Genomic DNA, 16087 nt, shown 5'->3' on the forward strand with positions numbered 1-16087 from the left:
CTAACACACTCTGGGCATCTTTCAGAATGCGCCAGCATTTTCTGTTGTTTAGATCCTCTTGTTGCTAGTTCGTGTCCACCAAGTTGTCATTGAATCTTTGTGTATAGACAATTTTCAAATGCATTGCTTCACGACACCTTTATATCTTGCGAAATGTGTCATAAACTAAATGGGAACTTAAAACAATATTATAGTAGTTCTTCAACAGTGCAATAAGTTTTGCAGTATGTTTCATTTGTTAATGCAATGGTCTCAACTTGACCCATGTTTCTGCTGATTGTGGGTTGAACATGTGTAGTTTTTATACTTGGATTGTAACAATCTTTGCAGCTTTACAAGGATGTTGCCAGTGTTGGAGTATTTGAGCTATAGGAAGAAACTGAGTAGGCTGGAGCATTTTTTCCTGTAATTTTGGTGGCTGAGTGGTGACCTTGTAGAGGTTTATAAAATCATGAGGGGCATGGATAGCGTGAATAGCCAAAGTCATTTTCTCAGGGTAGGGGATTCTAAAACTAGAGGGCATAGGTTTAAGATGAGAGGGAAAAGATTTAATAGCAGCGTAAGAGGCAACTTTTTCATGCAGAGGATGATGCACTCATGGAATGAGCAGCCAGAAGAAGTGGTGGAGGGTGGTACAATTACAACATTTAAAAGGCACCTGGATGGGTATATGAATAGGAAGGATTTACAGGGATATGGGTGAAATGGTGGCAAGTGGGACAAGATTAACTTAGGATAAATGGTCATCAAGGACAAGTTGAACTGAAGGGTCTGTTTCCCTGCTGTACAACTCTGACTTTAAATCTTCAAATAAAAATTTGAAACAACAACTCCATTATATTTAAGTATCTGTCAGTTTTACTTGTATTAAACTCTTGATCTGAATCAGTGGTGGCCTTCAAGCAGTGGCATTAATTGTATTGCTAAGTAAATCGGGGAATTTAACTGGGTTGATGAAAATTCATCTGTAAATGTAACAATTGAGTTTGTATCATAGGAGTTGTTCACATAGTTGGAAACATTGAGAAGCCAACAGAAACTGTATATTTTGTATTAGTAAATGTAGGCTCAGGCATCCAAAGTGTCACGGACTATGAAGGCCCTCCTATCACCCTGGAGTCTACCGAGCAATGTCTTGTTAATTTTCAAGTGACCAACTGTAAATATGCTCTTTGGTAAGTTTTGGGATGATGTTGGCTGCAATAATTAAAACGTGTTAAACATTTCAGCGTGCCTGGATTCTTCTGACTTGCATTGACGTAACTGAGTATACTAAAAAAATTTAACAGATAAGGTAAAACTTTATCATTACTGTGGTCTTTTGAGATGGTGAAATTCCAATAGTTTTTCTCTGCACACTTGAGGATTGCTAATATTAAATTCACCAATTTGTGCACAACTCCAACATTTAGACACCTAGATATATACTTTGGGAAAAGTGTGCACTTAGCATTGGTCAAATAGAAATTCTACAAATATGGATTTGTCTGTGACTTGATTTGGAGATGCATGATTTTGAGAGTCCTGGGTTTCCATTTTGCTAATAAACCAAAAAATGTATCAGTGTTTTGTTTTCCTCAATTGACTGGGCTATGTTCTCAGTCTACGCTGTACCTGATCTGAAAGGCCACAGGATATCCTCCACCTTTAAACACCATTGAAATTTTGCAGATGCCAAAAAAGCATGAGAAAGTATTGAATTCTTTTTCAATAGGATGCAACTAGAAAAATGCTTGCAGCTGTGGTAGAAAGCTGTTGGCAAATATTCGGGACTGAAACTCTAATCAGTCCACATAGCTTCACAAGCTTCAACTGTAAAGAAGCAATCAATAGCCCATAAGTGGAACCTCCATGAAGGTATCTGCACTTATTACAGCACCATTATAATCATGAAGAGCAGCTGAACTGCATCTCGGACATTTGTGAAGAACCAGGATGCCACTTCTACTGTGCACGTAACAAATGAAAGTTGAGTTATTACCCAGTATGAAGAAAATTAGAGAGCATTGTTGGTTGTTAAAACCGCAACTGAAAGTAATCCTGTGATGTAAGGAAGTGGAACAAATGAAATTTAATTCTTGCTCAATTTTTAGATGCACTGAATCTGTACATCTCTCTAATTCTGCACTTTCTTTCTTCCAATGCCTGTTTCATTGGCAAATTTGGATATAAAGTTTTCTCCCCTCATCGAAGTGGTTAATGTGTATAGGGAGTAGTTAAGTCACTCTCCCAGATCCTTGCAGGTCACGTTTTGCCTATTTGACTAATCTGTGCATTATCCTAAGTCTTCTGCCCCTTCACTCAGCAAATTATTTTGCCTTTCATTGCTCAAGCTTCCAATTTTTTTCTGTATTGAGGAGCGTTATCAAATAGCCTCTTTAGATACCGAATACCCTGTTTACTACATCAGTATATACGCTGGTTCATAAGCAATGACCTTGTTGCAAATCTATACTGACTGTATCTGATCAATTGAAAATGGTTGATGTGTCCAGTGACATTGTTCTTAAATGTTGACTCTAGCAGTTTCTGATAGCAGAATTTGGGCTGTTCTATACTTCACTGAGTTCTATTTTGTTAACTCTTGCATGATATATCGTGCATGATTAGTGTTGTCTTATGTGCAACGTTTTATATACTAGCCTAGGGACAGCTCCGGTCTGAACATAAACATGACTCTGACCCACTCAAAGCCAGTAATTTTAACACCGTGTCCCGCTCATATGCCCACATCTCTCTCCTTAGCATGGGACAGTGTTCCAGTGAATCATCCCGCAAGCTAGAGGAATGACATCTCATCTTCAGACTCTGCACTTTTCAGCCTTCTGGACTTAATATTGACTTAATTGTGAACCATTTATTCTGTAGCTTGTTGTCATGTCTTCTCTCTGTGTGTGCACACCCCCAATCCCAGGGGACTGTCTGTCCTTTCAAGTCTGGCAGGAGACATTTCACTGTTCTGCCTTTTTCGCATTCTGATCACTTAATCTGAGCTATTAGCATCTTTTCTCAACCAGCAATCTACACTCACTAACATCTCCCCAGACTATAGCATAAATGCTGTCCCCTCCACACTACTACAGCTCTGAAGAGCCATTTAGACTCAACGTTTGCTTGCTCTCTCTGTAGATGCTGTCTGACTTACTGTAATCTCCAGCATATGTTGTTTTCAGTACAGATTCCTGCATCTGCAGTAATTTGCTCCTAAGTCAAAAGTGTGGTGGAATACTCCCCACTTGTCTGGACGAATGCAATTCCAATAACACTCGGGAAGCTTGACACCATCCAAGATAAAGCTGCGTACTTGATTGGCACCATTCAATAGCATTGGTGTGCATCATCTTCAAGATGCACTGCAGAAATTCTCCAAGACTTCTTAGATAGTGCCTTCCAAAGTCATGATCCCACTCCTCTCAAAAGACAAGGACAGTTGATGCATAAGAGCACAACTGAAGTTTCTCTTCAGGCTATTCTCCCTCCTGACTTGGAAACATATCACTGTTCCTTCACTGTCACTGGGTCAAAATTCTGCAACTCTAACAACACCTTGGATGTACCGACACAAAATGGATTGCATGGCTCAAGAAGGTACTTGCTTCTATCTCAAGAGCAGTTAGAATGGGCAGTAAGTGCTGATCCAGCCAGCAGAGCCGACCTTTCCTGAATTAATAAAGGAAAAGTATTTCCATGTGGTTTGGAGCTGCACAGCACATTGCCAGTACCCATTCAGAGTACTGGAAAGACCCACCTAAGGATCTCCTGTTTCTCAAAAATTTCTCATTATTAGTGATTTACTTTTTAGGAAAAATAGATCAGAACTGAAATTGTTGGATTGGGTCACTTCTTTGAAAACTAAAGTAATATTGACGGAAAATTACTTTACTGTAATTGCTACCATATGATATTGTGAATTTTTTCTTTTTCCAAATTTTTATACAAAATATTCACACACAACATATGATAAATAATGTTATATTGAATTTTGACATGACACTGAGTTTGCAAAGAATGGTCAAAGACAATCCAATTTTTGGTCAACAATCTTATCCCAAAGTTTGGAACATTAACAACTTAGTTTGAAGCACACAAATAAGGCCTGCAAATTTTAGGTGAAATTGTCGAGTTTTATTAACCATTCAATAACTTGCTTGTATCCTTATGAAAAGGGCCTATTTGCAGCAATATGTCTCAGTAACCTTATTGTGTAGAGTTATCCAGCTGACAAATTCAATAACATCTGTCTTAATGCTATAAAAAGGTTGGTTAGCAAGAATTTAGGAGCAGCCAGGGCATGTGTGTGTGGAATGTCTGTCATCTGTTTGTCATGAGGGCTAACTTGCTTGAGATTGACTACAAAATCTCTTGTCTTTAGATTAGTGTGGAAATGAAAGGAAGTCCAAATTACATGAGGGTGGCTTTTAAACTAATGCCAACCAACAGCACAATAAAAGCTGAGCCCATTAACTTGTAGAAATAGAAAGATAGTGACTGGAAAATAACAACATTTCAATCTGATGCCAAAAATAATTTAAATTTAATTCATTTTGTTATTGAAATGTCATATTCAAGACCATGTGCAGTTTTATATCTTAGCAAAGATTTGAAAATGTGGTAGTGTGTGTTATATGGAAGTAAAATTATTTTAAAATCAAGGTGTGTTATTGGAAACATGACATTTAGACAAATTCTGCTACTGTGTCTTACATAAAATTAGAAGAAATAGGAGCTGGCATAGACCATTCAATCCCTCGCGATTGCTCCACTACTCAGTACGACCATGGCTAATCAGATTGTGGACTTAACTCTACTTTCCTTCCAGGGTCACTGAATAACCATTGATTTCCTTGTCTAACTCGGCTTTAACCTGGTCTCCATTGTGTCCTACTGAAGAACATTTCAAATTCTGATGGCCCTCAGAAAATAAGTTTCTCCTCATTCTATCCTAAATGGGAGAGTCCGAGTTTCAAAACTTTGCCCTTGTTCTATATGTCCCAACAAAAGGAAGCATGCTGTCAGTTCTACTCAATCCAGCCTCACTTGGACCTTAGCTCGTTTGACAAGACAACCTCTCAGTCTTTTAAATTTCAACATGATATGTCCAACCTGCTTCATATTTCCTCATAAGATAATCCCTTCATCTTAGAAATCAGGTGAATAAAGCTTCAATAAAGTGCTTCCAATGAAATTATGCCGCCATCCCCCCCACCCCCACCCCATGAAGTGACCAAAACTGCAAAGTTTTTGATTTCTATAATTCTTGGTTCTCTCTCTTCCTTACTACTCCCCCACACCCCAATTCTCCAATCCCCTTTGCATTTTGTAAATGCTCATAATTTTTCCTTTGCTTACGTTTTCATACGTGTGCACTGCTGGTATAATAGTGATCATTGTATTCTTATGCTTTCATTTTTTTGGTTTACAGACTCGAATATGCCACTGAAGTTTACGTTAAATTTTATATATTTTTGAAATTATTTTGGGTCATTAAATTGCTCAAAATCCTCTGACACTTTAGTCTCTGCAATTGTTATGCTGATCACTGAATCTTTGACTGCTCTCTTTCAATGCCATGTAAAGTCAGGTTTCTCTGACCGTGATCATTGTTGCAACAGCATACTTGAGGACATTTGAGGTGTTTTGGGTAAATGGCACTTGACGTACAACTAGATGCAGGAGAAGGTCAATAAGTGAGAGTGGCATGAGTTGGAGAGTACAGTGTGATCAGAGTTGGCATTGATGGAAAAGAGGAAATGTGGGGAAGGAAGCATCACATGATTTTGGTTTAGTGACGGTGTGATTTCTCGTGATCTGGTGCTGCCTAGTCTCTCTCCTCTTCACCTCAAGTGCACACCTTGAACTTTGGAAGATAGTAGAGACATCAAGGTTATTGAAAGATTTGGTGTGCACATTTATAGCTGAAAATGTATTGCTGGAAAAGCACAGCAGGTCAGGCAACATCCAAGGGACAGGAAATTCGATGTTTCGGGCATAAGCCCTTCATCAGGATTCATTCCTGAAGAAGGGCTTATGCCCGAAACGTCAAATTTCCTGTCCCTTGGATGCTGCCTGACCTGCTGTGCTTTTCCAGCAACACATTTTCAGCTCTGATCTCCAGCATCTGCAGACCTCACTTTCTCCTGTGCGCATTTATAATCTATTTTATGGGAGCCTTAAGAAATTAATATGCTAAAGATTCCCAAGTCAACTTTGCTAGATTACTTAACTAGAAGCTGTACAAAGCGCAGTGTTGGAGAGTGTCATTGGTTGTGACTGAATCAATCTAAAATAATATTAGAGATGGTTCGAAGGATCTGATTGATCAGCTAGATAAATGAGAGGAACCATCTTTGGGGTTTGACTGTGTGTCAATCATGTGGTTGTACATCTATGATTTCAAGATGTGATGAACCTAAGAGGCTGTACAACATTTGAATAAATGATCCTGGGATTATTGCTGTGGGAACAGTGACCTGCACAGTTTAGATTTGTTCACATCAGTTGTGGTGTCTGAGCTTACATTCTTCACAATGTGCCTTGTGCTGTGACACAGGTTGTAAATATCTGTTTGGATATCCAGTAATCATTTTGAAAACCGATCTATTGACTTCTGTTCAGCTTGAGCTGAGATTCAGGATGCTTCTAAACTTTCATTTTTCACTCGCATACATTTCAATATAAGCAAATGTATCATGTTCTCAGAGTATTAACATTGTGCTGATCCACTTTGTTAACACTCTGAGAACATAAGATATGCACTTGTAAAGAATTGCATATCTCTTCTAGAGTCAAGAACAAAGAATAAAGAAAATTATTCTGCCATCTCCCCCCACCCCACCCTTCGGCTCTCCAAACCTGAGCCGATCCAAATCTACTGTCTAACCCTGTCACCCAATTTCTAAGCATCTGTATCCCTCTGCTCCCCACCTACTCATGCATCTGTCCAGATGCATCTTAAACAAATCTGCTGTGCTTGCCTCTACTACCTCTGCTGGCAACGCGTTCCACACACCTCCCACCCTCTGTGTAAAGTACTTGCTGCATGTGTCCCCCTTAAACTTTTCACCTCTCACCTTGAAAGGTGGTAACTGTGTTAATAGATTTTGTGCTGCATATGGTACATTAATTCACATTATGTAGATAATGGCCCAAGTTACTGTTTATAAAGCCGGGGAATGTATTGTTTTATAGCCCATTGTTCAGCTGTTCAAGAAAGGATGAGCAATAAATAGTAATAATCATTTTCAGCTTTTTAAACAAAAGTTTGTTTTTGTAATACGTTTCCCAAAACATTTTAGTCTTGCAGTGTAATTTTTATTTGTTCTTGGGAATTGAATATTGCTGAAAGCACTGGTTTTATTGCTCATAACTAAAAGTCACTGAGAAAATTGTACAGAACTGTCAACCTTCAACTGTTCCAGTTCATTTGCACACAATCTAGTTTGGAAGAGTTTCAGGATTTTGACCAGTGGCCATGAAGACTAATATCATTCCGAGTCAGAAGAATGAGAGATTTATAAAGGAACTTGTAAGTTTTTGTGCTTCTGCTCCTCTTGTCTTTTTAAGTGCTAGTGGTTGCATGGTTGAAAATTACTGTCTAATAAGCCTATGCAAGTTTTTGCAGTGCATCTTGTAATTGGTAGACACTGCTGCCTTGTGCAGGTGAAGGGGATTAATATTAAGGTAATGGATTGGATGCAAGCCAAGTGTTGGTGTAACTGCACTCATGCAGGCAAGTGCAAAGTATTCCATCACACTTGTGACTTGTGCCTTTTTAGTTAGTCAAAGCCTGAATGCTACCCAGGTCCTCTTGCATATAGGCATGAACTGCTTTCTTTGTGACTTCAGCAATTGCATTTCAGCCTTTGAGTTTATTGAACTCTCATTTTCATTTACCTTGGGATGAGATTGTTCTCCATTTTACCTATATTCACAGGTAAGTAGCTAGCTTCTGTCTTATGGTGCTTCAACTGGATGAGGTGTTGTCCCCTCTGTCTGCTGGCTTGGGAACTTTCTCTGTCTCTATTTAAATCCTAACAGCAAGTGTTTGCCAGCTAGACCTTTGGTTCACCCCTTGTTCCTTTTAAATTCTATGGGCTTTGCCCTGGCCTCTATCATCTTTAATGACCTGTTTATGGCCCTTATCCTGTTAGTGTTGTATCATGAACCCTTTTACCTCATAGACTTTCTCCTGACTTACGTAAAGTCGTCTGACTTTCGTTTCATTTACCCTTTCATTCCTGAGGGATTTTTTAGACAGTCAGCTTTCTTCTGCTGATTAGAATTTTGCTGTTCACTTCTGTTTCCCTAGTCTCCATGGACTGCTTTTGACCTTCTAGGCACAGTAGCTGGTATCCTGCTAAGTCATACTTCAATAGACTTACCCCCTTATATTCATCAGATTGGAAAAATTCACACTATTTCTGTACTGATGACCAACTTAGCGTGGTGATTTTTTTGTCTTTGTTGAATCCTTAAGCATGTGTGTAGCCCTTTCAACAAACACTGGGGTGACACAGTGGCTCAGGGTTAGCATTGCTGCCTCATGGTGCCAGGAATGTGGGTTCGATTCCAGCTTTTGGCGACTGTGCAAACTCCACACAAATTCTCCCTGCGTCTGCATGCGTTTCCTCCGGGTGCTCCAGTTTCCTCTTACACTCCAAAGATATGCAGGTTAGGTGAATTGGCCATGGTAAATTGCCCATAGTATTTAGTGTTTAAGTTAGGTGCATTAGTCAGGGGTAAATATAGGGGAATGGGCCTGGGTGGATTACTTTTTGGAGAATCTGTGTAGACTTGTAGGGATGCTATGAATTCTATGACAAGTGAACAAAGGCTTTGTCAAAGACTTAATTATCAAGAGTATCTTAAAGGAAGCCAGAGAGGTGGAGCAGTTTAAGAATGGAATTCGAGAGATATGACAACTGAAGCTGTGGTTGAATGAATAAAGTTAGGGCTTTGAAAAAGGCCAGATGTGGAGGATAGCAGAGATCCTAGGGATTGTGATGCTGGAAGATAATACAGGGACTGAAATGGGATAAGGCCATGCAGATACCATGATGAGAATTTAAAAATTGAACCACTGCCCAGATCAGTAGGCAGATATCCAGGGATGTATCCGTTAGGTGCATTAGGCATGGATAAGTGTAGGGGAATAAGTCTGGGTGGGTTACTCTTCAGAGGGTCATTGTAGACTTGTTGGGCCCAAGGGCCTGTTTGCATGCTATAGGGATTCTATGATTCATTCTATGATTCATATGACTGATTGACAATGGTGTTTCCTCTGCTTTGATATGGCTTGTCAGTAACCTTAGTTCCCATCAGTTTTTGAAGCACATCGTGTCTCGAGGATTGCTATTTCTCTTCTTGGAGCTTCTATTACAAAAGGATTTCTTGTCCTTTTGTGCAAGAATTCCTGGTGGGTATTCTGTCCTGTGCTCACTCCCTTTAGCCTGGCTTTGGTATCTAAGGATTAGACATTTCTATATGTATTGTGCACACACGCAGTCTACCTTTTTAACACTATTTATAAAATCTGGGGTTCATCTACCCTGTCTTCTATGTTCGCTCGAGTCCTTGTAATCTACCTCCTCGTTTCTTGCGTGAAGGTAGAAGTCACTAAATACAAATTTGTTTCAGTTTTAAGTCTGGTTTAATGTATAGTCCTCATCCATGTTGGCTGTGACTCTTAACTATTAAACTCATTTCTTTCATATAAGTTTCAAGGATGTATATGAGGCAGTTTCTTAACTCTTCTCACAATAACATTTCTCTTCACCCTCTGAATTCGAGAACTTGACCAATGAATGTTGATTCAAAATTCTGACTGCACCAATTGAAAGAAAGTTAGAGGTTTCCAGAACTACTCTTCCCCAGAGAACAGCAGCTTTGTTTGCTCAGAGCTGGTAGAACTCTTGGTAGGTGGTTTGGAATGAACCACGTGGACATTTCTGACTTGCTGAACTTGAATTACTCGAGCTCAGGACTCTAATGGCCATTTTATCTGAGTGCCAATGTTTTTCAAATCCGGTGAAGATTTTGGGAATGTTAGGAATTTGAAACTTGTCTCTGGGCTAAGGATATTCTAGGTACGACTAGGTGAAGTCACATTGTCCCTAGCTGCTTTCATCTCTCTTGGTTCAATATTCACTTGCGCTTGTAATTATTGCTTGAGATTTTCTAGCTAAGTCTAATCTTTTCTAGTTCAGTTTTTGAAAATCATAAAATTAATTTGAAGTAAAGAAAATGACATGCCTGTACGGGACATAATGCACTTTTTAAAAATAATTAGAGATTACCTTTGATATTTTCACAAAATTACACATTTTCCTATTAAACTGTTTCCAGGTTAAAGGGTTATCATTGTCTGGGTACACTTTCCACATAGCAGAGTTACATGTGTGGTGTACTTGAATATCTTAGCTAAGGTCAAAAAAGACGCCTAATTTTGGAGTTAAGTGGCCATGCTGCCAGAGTCCATAACTTTCAATGTATCCAGTATCCTCGGCCATTTTCTGAAATCACAAATGAATCAATTTGTCTGAAGACTGGCACCTTTGCTGGTGCTCAGCAGAAAACCAAGATGCATCATCCACTTAACTGTTCTGTTTGAATATGGTTGCAAATGCTTCCCTCTTCTCTTTACACTGACATATTTTGCAACAGCCTCTTCCAATTAGTCATTTGGTTACCTACAATAACTTAGAGTTAGCTGTGACAGGACTGCAGGATTGTTTCCCTCTGTCTATAATATGCTTGTTCTGATTTTTGGTATTATGTACCTAGATGATGGTTCATATCTTTATTATTTTTGTGACCAATGTAATCTTTTCCTAAAATGTTTGCATGCAATGCTGAAATACTTGTTTTAACAATAAAACAAAAGGTTATTAAGTACAGAAATTAAAATAAATAAGAGGTTATTCACTTAAGACACAGATTGAAAAATTTTTGAACATGGAGTAGAAAGAATTCCTATACACTGTTCAAAAACAAATTTGCTGTAGAAACTCAACAAGTCTGGCAGCATTGTGGAGTGAGAGCAGAGTTGACATTTTGGATTCAGTGAGCTTCCTCCAGACTTTCTCCAGTAATTTTTATTCTTGTTTTGGATTTCCACCATGTTAAGGATCCTAGGTAGCTCCCTGTTGACTTTGTAGTAATGTACAAAACATAACACCCAATTTTCATGCAGCACCGTTCCATAAACAGCAGCACTGCAGCCTATCACAACCATAGGTCAAAACACTGATACACTGTACTTGAATCATCATAGTCATTCATACTAAAGTGTCGTTTGTTTTTAAAGAAGATGGCAACAGAGATGAAATGACTAAGTGTAAATTCAGATGTTAGTTAGCAAGAATTCTATGTAGGACAGATGAAATGTAACACCTAAAAGTGTCAAACTTCACACTGACCAGACTGAGTCCTTTTGTGACTACAAAGTTAACAAGGGATTGATGACCCCCTTTTCACCTCCCCATGCAGATAATATCCCAAACTGCAGACATTTTCTTTTTACCTTTTGAGCAATATACTACATAAAATTGTGACACAGTCTTCTTTATAAAATATTTTTGAGAAATGCTTTCTTTACAAAATTATAAAATTACAAAAATATAACTATCTAAAATTATAACAACAATTACACTGAACTAATACTTGCCCTACTCTACAAAACAAATCAAAATATACACTCACTACAAATCAATAAATAAGTAAGTAAATAACACCACTCAGCACAACCACACCGAAGCTCCAGACCTTCGGGAGCATTAATGATTGCACCCATATTTATTCTTCCTCTCAGAACACAAGGCTCACTAAACCTAATCATCATGGCTAAACAAAGGCCCTAATTAAAATGGCAGACAAATCTGCTTCCAGGTAATTCAAAAAGCGCTGCCATGTCTTATTAAAAAAGTTCTGTTTTATAGTGCACCATGTTTGTGAGGCAATCCATAAGGATGTGTTCCATAGTTAACTTGCACCACACCAACAGGACCGGAAGGTTCTCAGGTACCCAGCTGATCAGAATGTTTTTCTTCACACAATAAGTGAATATTAAATAACCTTTTTCCAGGTGCATCTAAGAAAGATAAATTCGGCAAACTCAAGAGGAGAGACACCAGGCCTACCTTAACTTCAGTCTTCAGGACCCTCTCTTTTACTCCTGCCACAGCACTCCAGTACTATGTTTGTGGTCATGCCACAAGCTCCAATGAGAGAGCGTACCTATGCTTGGATGTAAGTTTGCTCACTGAGCTGGAAGGTTCATTTTCCGACGTTTCATCACCATACTAGGTAACGTCATCAGTGAGCCTCTGGTGAGTGGTGGTCAGAGACACGTACAAGAATTCCTAGAAGCATGGCATTCCAACCAGAACTTTATTAACAAATTAATTGACTTGGACCCCATCTACCACCCTCTGAGAAAAAGAACAGGAAATGACATCACCAACTCAAGAAAACCTAAACCCAAACAGAAAGTGGGTCAGAACACCAGTGCTTCACCAGAGGCGAAATGTCTGAAAACAAACTTACATGCAGAACATCAACCTGAACTACAAACCTTCTCAAAACCTGCTAGTACCTATGATTATTTTGTACTTGGGGCACATTGGCGATGCATCATTTTTGAATTTCGCAAGACAAGCTGGGACCAAATGAATCCTATGAAGAACATTTAATTGCATAGCATGTGTTCTGTTACAGATCGAGATCTTTCTCGCATTCTCCCAAATGGCCTCCTATGTCTCTGAGGGGATCTCCACTCCCAACTCATGCTCCCAGACTTCACGTAGTCACTCAATATCATTCGAGGCAATACACCCCAGTAGGTGGTAGAGTACACTAATGGAGAGAATGCTTGTGGCATTCTCTGTGTCAGACCTTCAGGGGTTGGTCAAAAACATAGCCTTTTTTTGGATAAAGTCCCTAACCTGAAAGAACGAAAATGGTCTCTGCTAGGCAATCCATACTTGCAGCTCCTTTGGCTCAAGAACATCATAACCTTCCCCTTAAACAGGAGACTCCCCTAGTTGTCCAAAGTTTGAATCCAGGGTACATCATCCCTGGTCGGGATCCCGGGGTCTTCTCTTGAGAATGAGAGAGATGTTGGCCTCTCTCTGGGATGGCAGGAGGCAGTCATGACCAGACGAATAGTTGTGCATGTCCAGCACCGGCCCTGACAATATGTTTATAGATTCTTTATGGAATTCATTTGAGAGACAATCAGGGTTAGGCACCTTCCCACTTTGGAGCTGTTTTATTGCCTCCTGTGTCTCTTGCACTGTCAAGCGGGAATTAAGAAGACACCCCTGTTCCGAGGTTAAACCTGAAAGGTCCAGGTTCTTAAAGTCTTAGCCCACCTGTCCTCACAGCATTCCGACTGGTATAGTTCAGAGTAAAATCTCTGAAATGCTGCATTGATTTTTTGATAGTCACACGTAGCAATACCAATGCCTTCTCTGATTGTTGTTATGGATTGGGGGGCACTTTTTTTTTCCCTGCCCAGATTTGCCAGGTGTTTGCCTGGTCCATCGCCATGCTCAAATAGCTTTTGCTTCGTGAAAGAGAGTTCCTCCTTTGCTGTCTGTCTGAGCATGGAGTTCAAAGTAAACTGGAGACCTGTTACTCACTGCAATTTAGTCACAGATGACCTACTAAAATACGCTGTCTTGGCTGCCTTCGACTGTGCCTCAAGCAGACGCTATTGCTCTCCCTTCTGTCGCTTCTGACTGGCTGAATAAGAAATAATTATCTCCCTCGCGTAGACCTTAGCTGTCTCCCAGAGTATAGGCTGATTACTAGCTGTATCTGAAATGATAGCCAAGAACACTTTAAACTCATTTGAAAAGTACTCGATAAACTTACTGTCCTTGAAAATAAAAGGTTCCATTCGCCAATGCCATTAACCTGTTCCATTGCCCTTAATCTTAACCTCCAAATACACTGCTACATGATTGGAAATGGCTATGTTTCCAATTATGGAGGACATCATCGAATCCAGAAAAAAAAACGAGAGAGCTAACTAAGTCCATCCGAGAATTACACTTTTGTGGATTAGAGAAAAAGATGAAGTCCCTACCCTTAGGGTGGAGACATCTCCAAACGTCCACCAGCCCTAATTCCACACATACGTCAATCCATTGCTTGGATTGCGGAGAGATGTTGGGGGGGACTTTCTATCCACTGTGCGATCCATGAGGCGATTAAAATCTCCCCCTATGATAGTGTGTCACATTCCAAGGGCAATCAATTTAAAAAGGCATTTGAGGCGGTGTCTTAGGGGACAGTAAACATTTAGAATGCCATACTGTTCACCATGTATTAAAGCTTTAAGGATTACGAACCGCCCGTATTCATCTTTGATTCGATGTAATAACTTCAGTGGAGATTCTTCTAGACAAGTATGCCCACTTCCCTGCTCTTAGGATAAAAAGAACACCCAGCAAACCCACCCTGCTGTAATATTAGATGCTCCTTATCATCAAGATGGGTTTCTTGCAACAGGGCATTATCAACCTTCTTCCTGAAACTTGAAAGTACTTTTTTTCTCTTGACTGGTGAGTGACTCCCCTTAATATTTCAGGTGCACCATGTAAGGAGTCACTTAGCCATATCGCTCTATAACAAACCTTGAATCCCCGAGAGGAAGAACCCTACTCATGACATGCCGAGTGTAAATAAGCAGAGACTTACGGAGCCTAGAAAATACACAAATTAAAGCTACATTAACAAAACTTTCAAAAACTAGATCTTCTAGAAACCAACCAACAAATCTAATTACAACATACATAAAACACTTGAAAGGAGACTCTTTCACCCCCGTGCCCCCCCCCCCCCCCCAACACACGCGCGCGCGCGCACACACACACACAGTGCTCACATGACCTGATACATCTCCATAATTCCTCCTAGCTTGAGCCACACCCCAAACTCAGGCGAAGGATAAAAGAAAAATAGGTATTATAAACAAAAGAGATTGAAAGTGTGCATTTCACCCATCCCCACTCATACATTGACCTCAATTATCATTGGGAAAAAAAATCCAACAATGCTTTCTGTAATAAAATAATAAAGTAAAAGGAGAAGTGCATGTGATAGAGAAAAATAAAATAAAGGAAGAAGAAAAGAGAACCATTATTGTCCATTTTCTTATGACCATCTGGTCTATTTCAAAATGTCTAGAAACTTCTTCACTTTTTCTGATCAGCCAAATACATGCATGGACTTTTCGTGGTTAAAGCGAAGCACTGCCGAGTACCATATGGAATATTTAATAATCAGATCCCTCAGCCTCCTCTTCACCTCATCAATGGACTTCCTCTTGCGGATCATGGCGCAGAAGAGTCCTGAAAAAAACAATCTTGGATCCTTTGTAAATCAGGGCCAGTGGATCCCTCCCCAGTGATCTGGAAGCTTCCATGACCTTTCATTTGTCCATGTAGGAATGGAATTGCACTCGGACTGGGCAGGGGCGCTGGTCCAATCTGGGCCTGTGCACTGCCACCCGTTGAGCTCTGTCGATTCGCATCTGGCCTCCTAGCCCAGACATTGTGGCAGCCATTCCCCGAAAAAAAACTGGCAGGCTGCTTGCCTTCCTCTCGCTCTGGCAGCTCAACCACCTGGATGTTCTTTCTTTAGTTTTAATTTTCAAGGTCATCAACCTGCTCTACTAAGGCCCATACCTACTTCTCCAGAGCCTGGATTCGTCCTGCTGAGGACTCAACTGTGGTCCGTGATGTCATGGTCTGCCGTTTGATGTCCTCCACCCATCTCCACTGTAACTCATTTATCTAGACTTAAAAGCAAATTATATAGTAGTTTTACTTTGCCAATGTTTTTCCAATATTCATTGCACGCTGAGTAAATTGCTACTCTTTTTAAAAGAAATGCGGTGTTAAAAAACAATTCCTCGTGCATGTTAATGCAAAAATTTGATAGAGCAGCACTGCAAAATTATTAGCAGGCTTCTATGGACAAAAATACTTTTAGTCTAATTTGTGTAATCCTAAAGTAGTGACCTAAGTTAATTGACTCAAATATAACATGGTATTGTAATCATTCTGATTTAAAGCTGGAT

At 39.8% G+C, this 16087-nt stretch overlaps 1 protein-coding gene across 2 annotated transcripts in view; it reads left to right on the forward strand.

Annotated features, from left to right (window-relative positions):
- mcph1 (microcephalin 1) overlaps window positions 1-16087 on the forward strand; it is a 308959-nt gene that overhangs the window by 46924 nt on the left and 245948 nt on the right. The gene's annotated exons all lie outside the window — the stretch shown is intronic.

This window comes from Hemiscyllium ocellatum, chromosome 3, assembly GCF_020745735.1.
Source record: "Hemiscyllium ocellatum isolate sHemOce1 chromosome 3, sHemOce1.pat.X.cur, whole genome shotgun sequence".
Lineage (NCBI taxonomy): Eukaryota > Metazoa > Chordata > Chondrichthyes > Orectolobiformes > Hemiscylliidae > Hemiscyllium > Hemiscyllium ocellatum.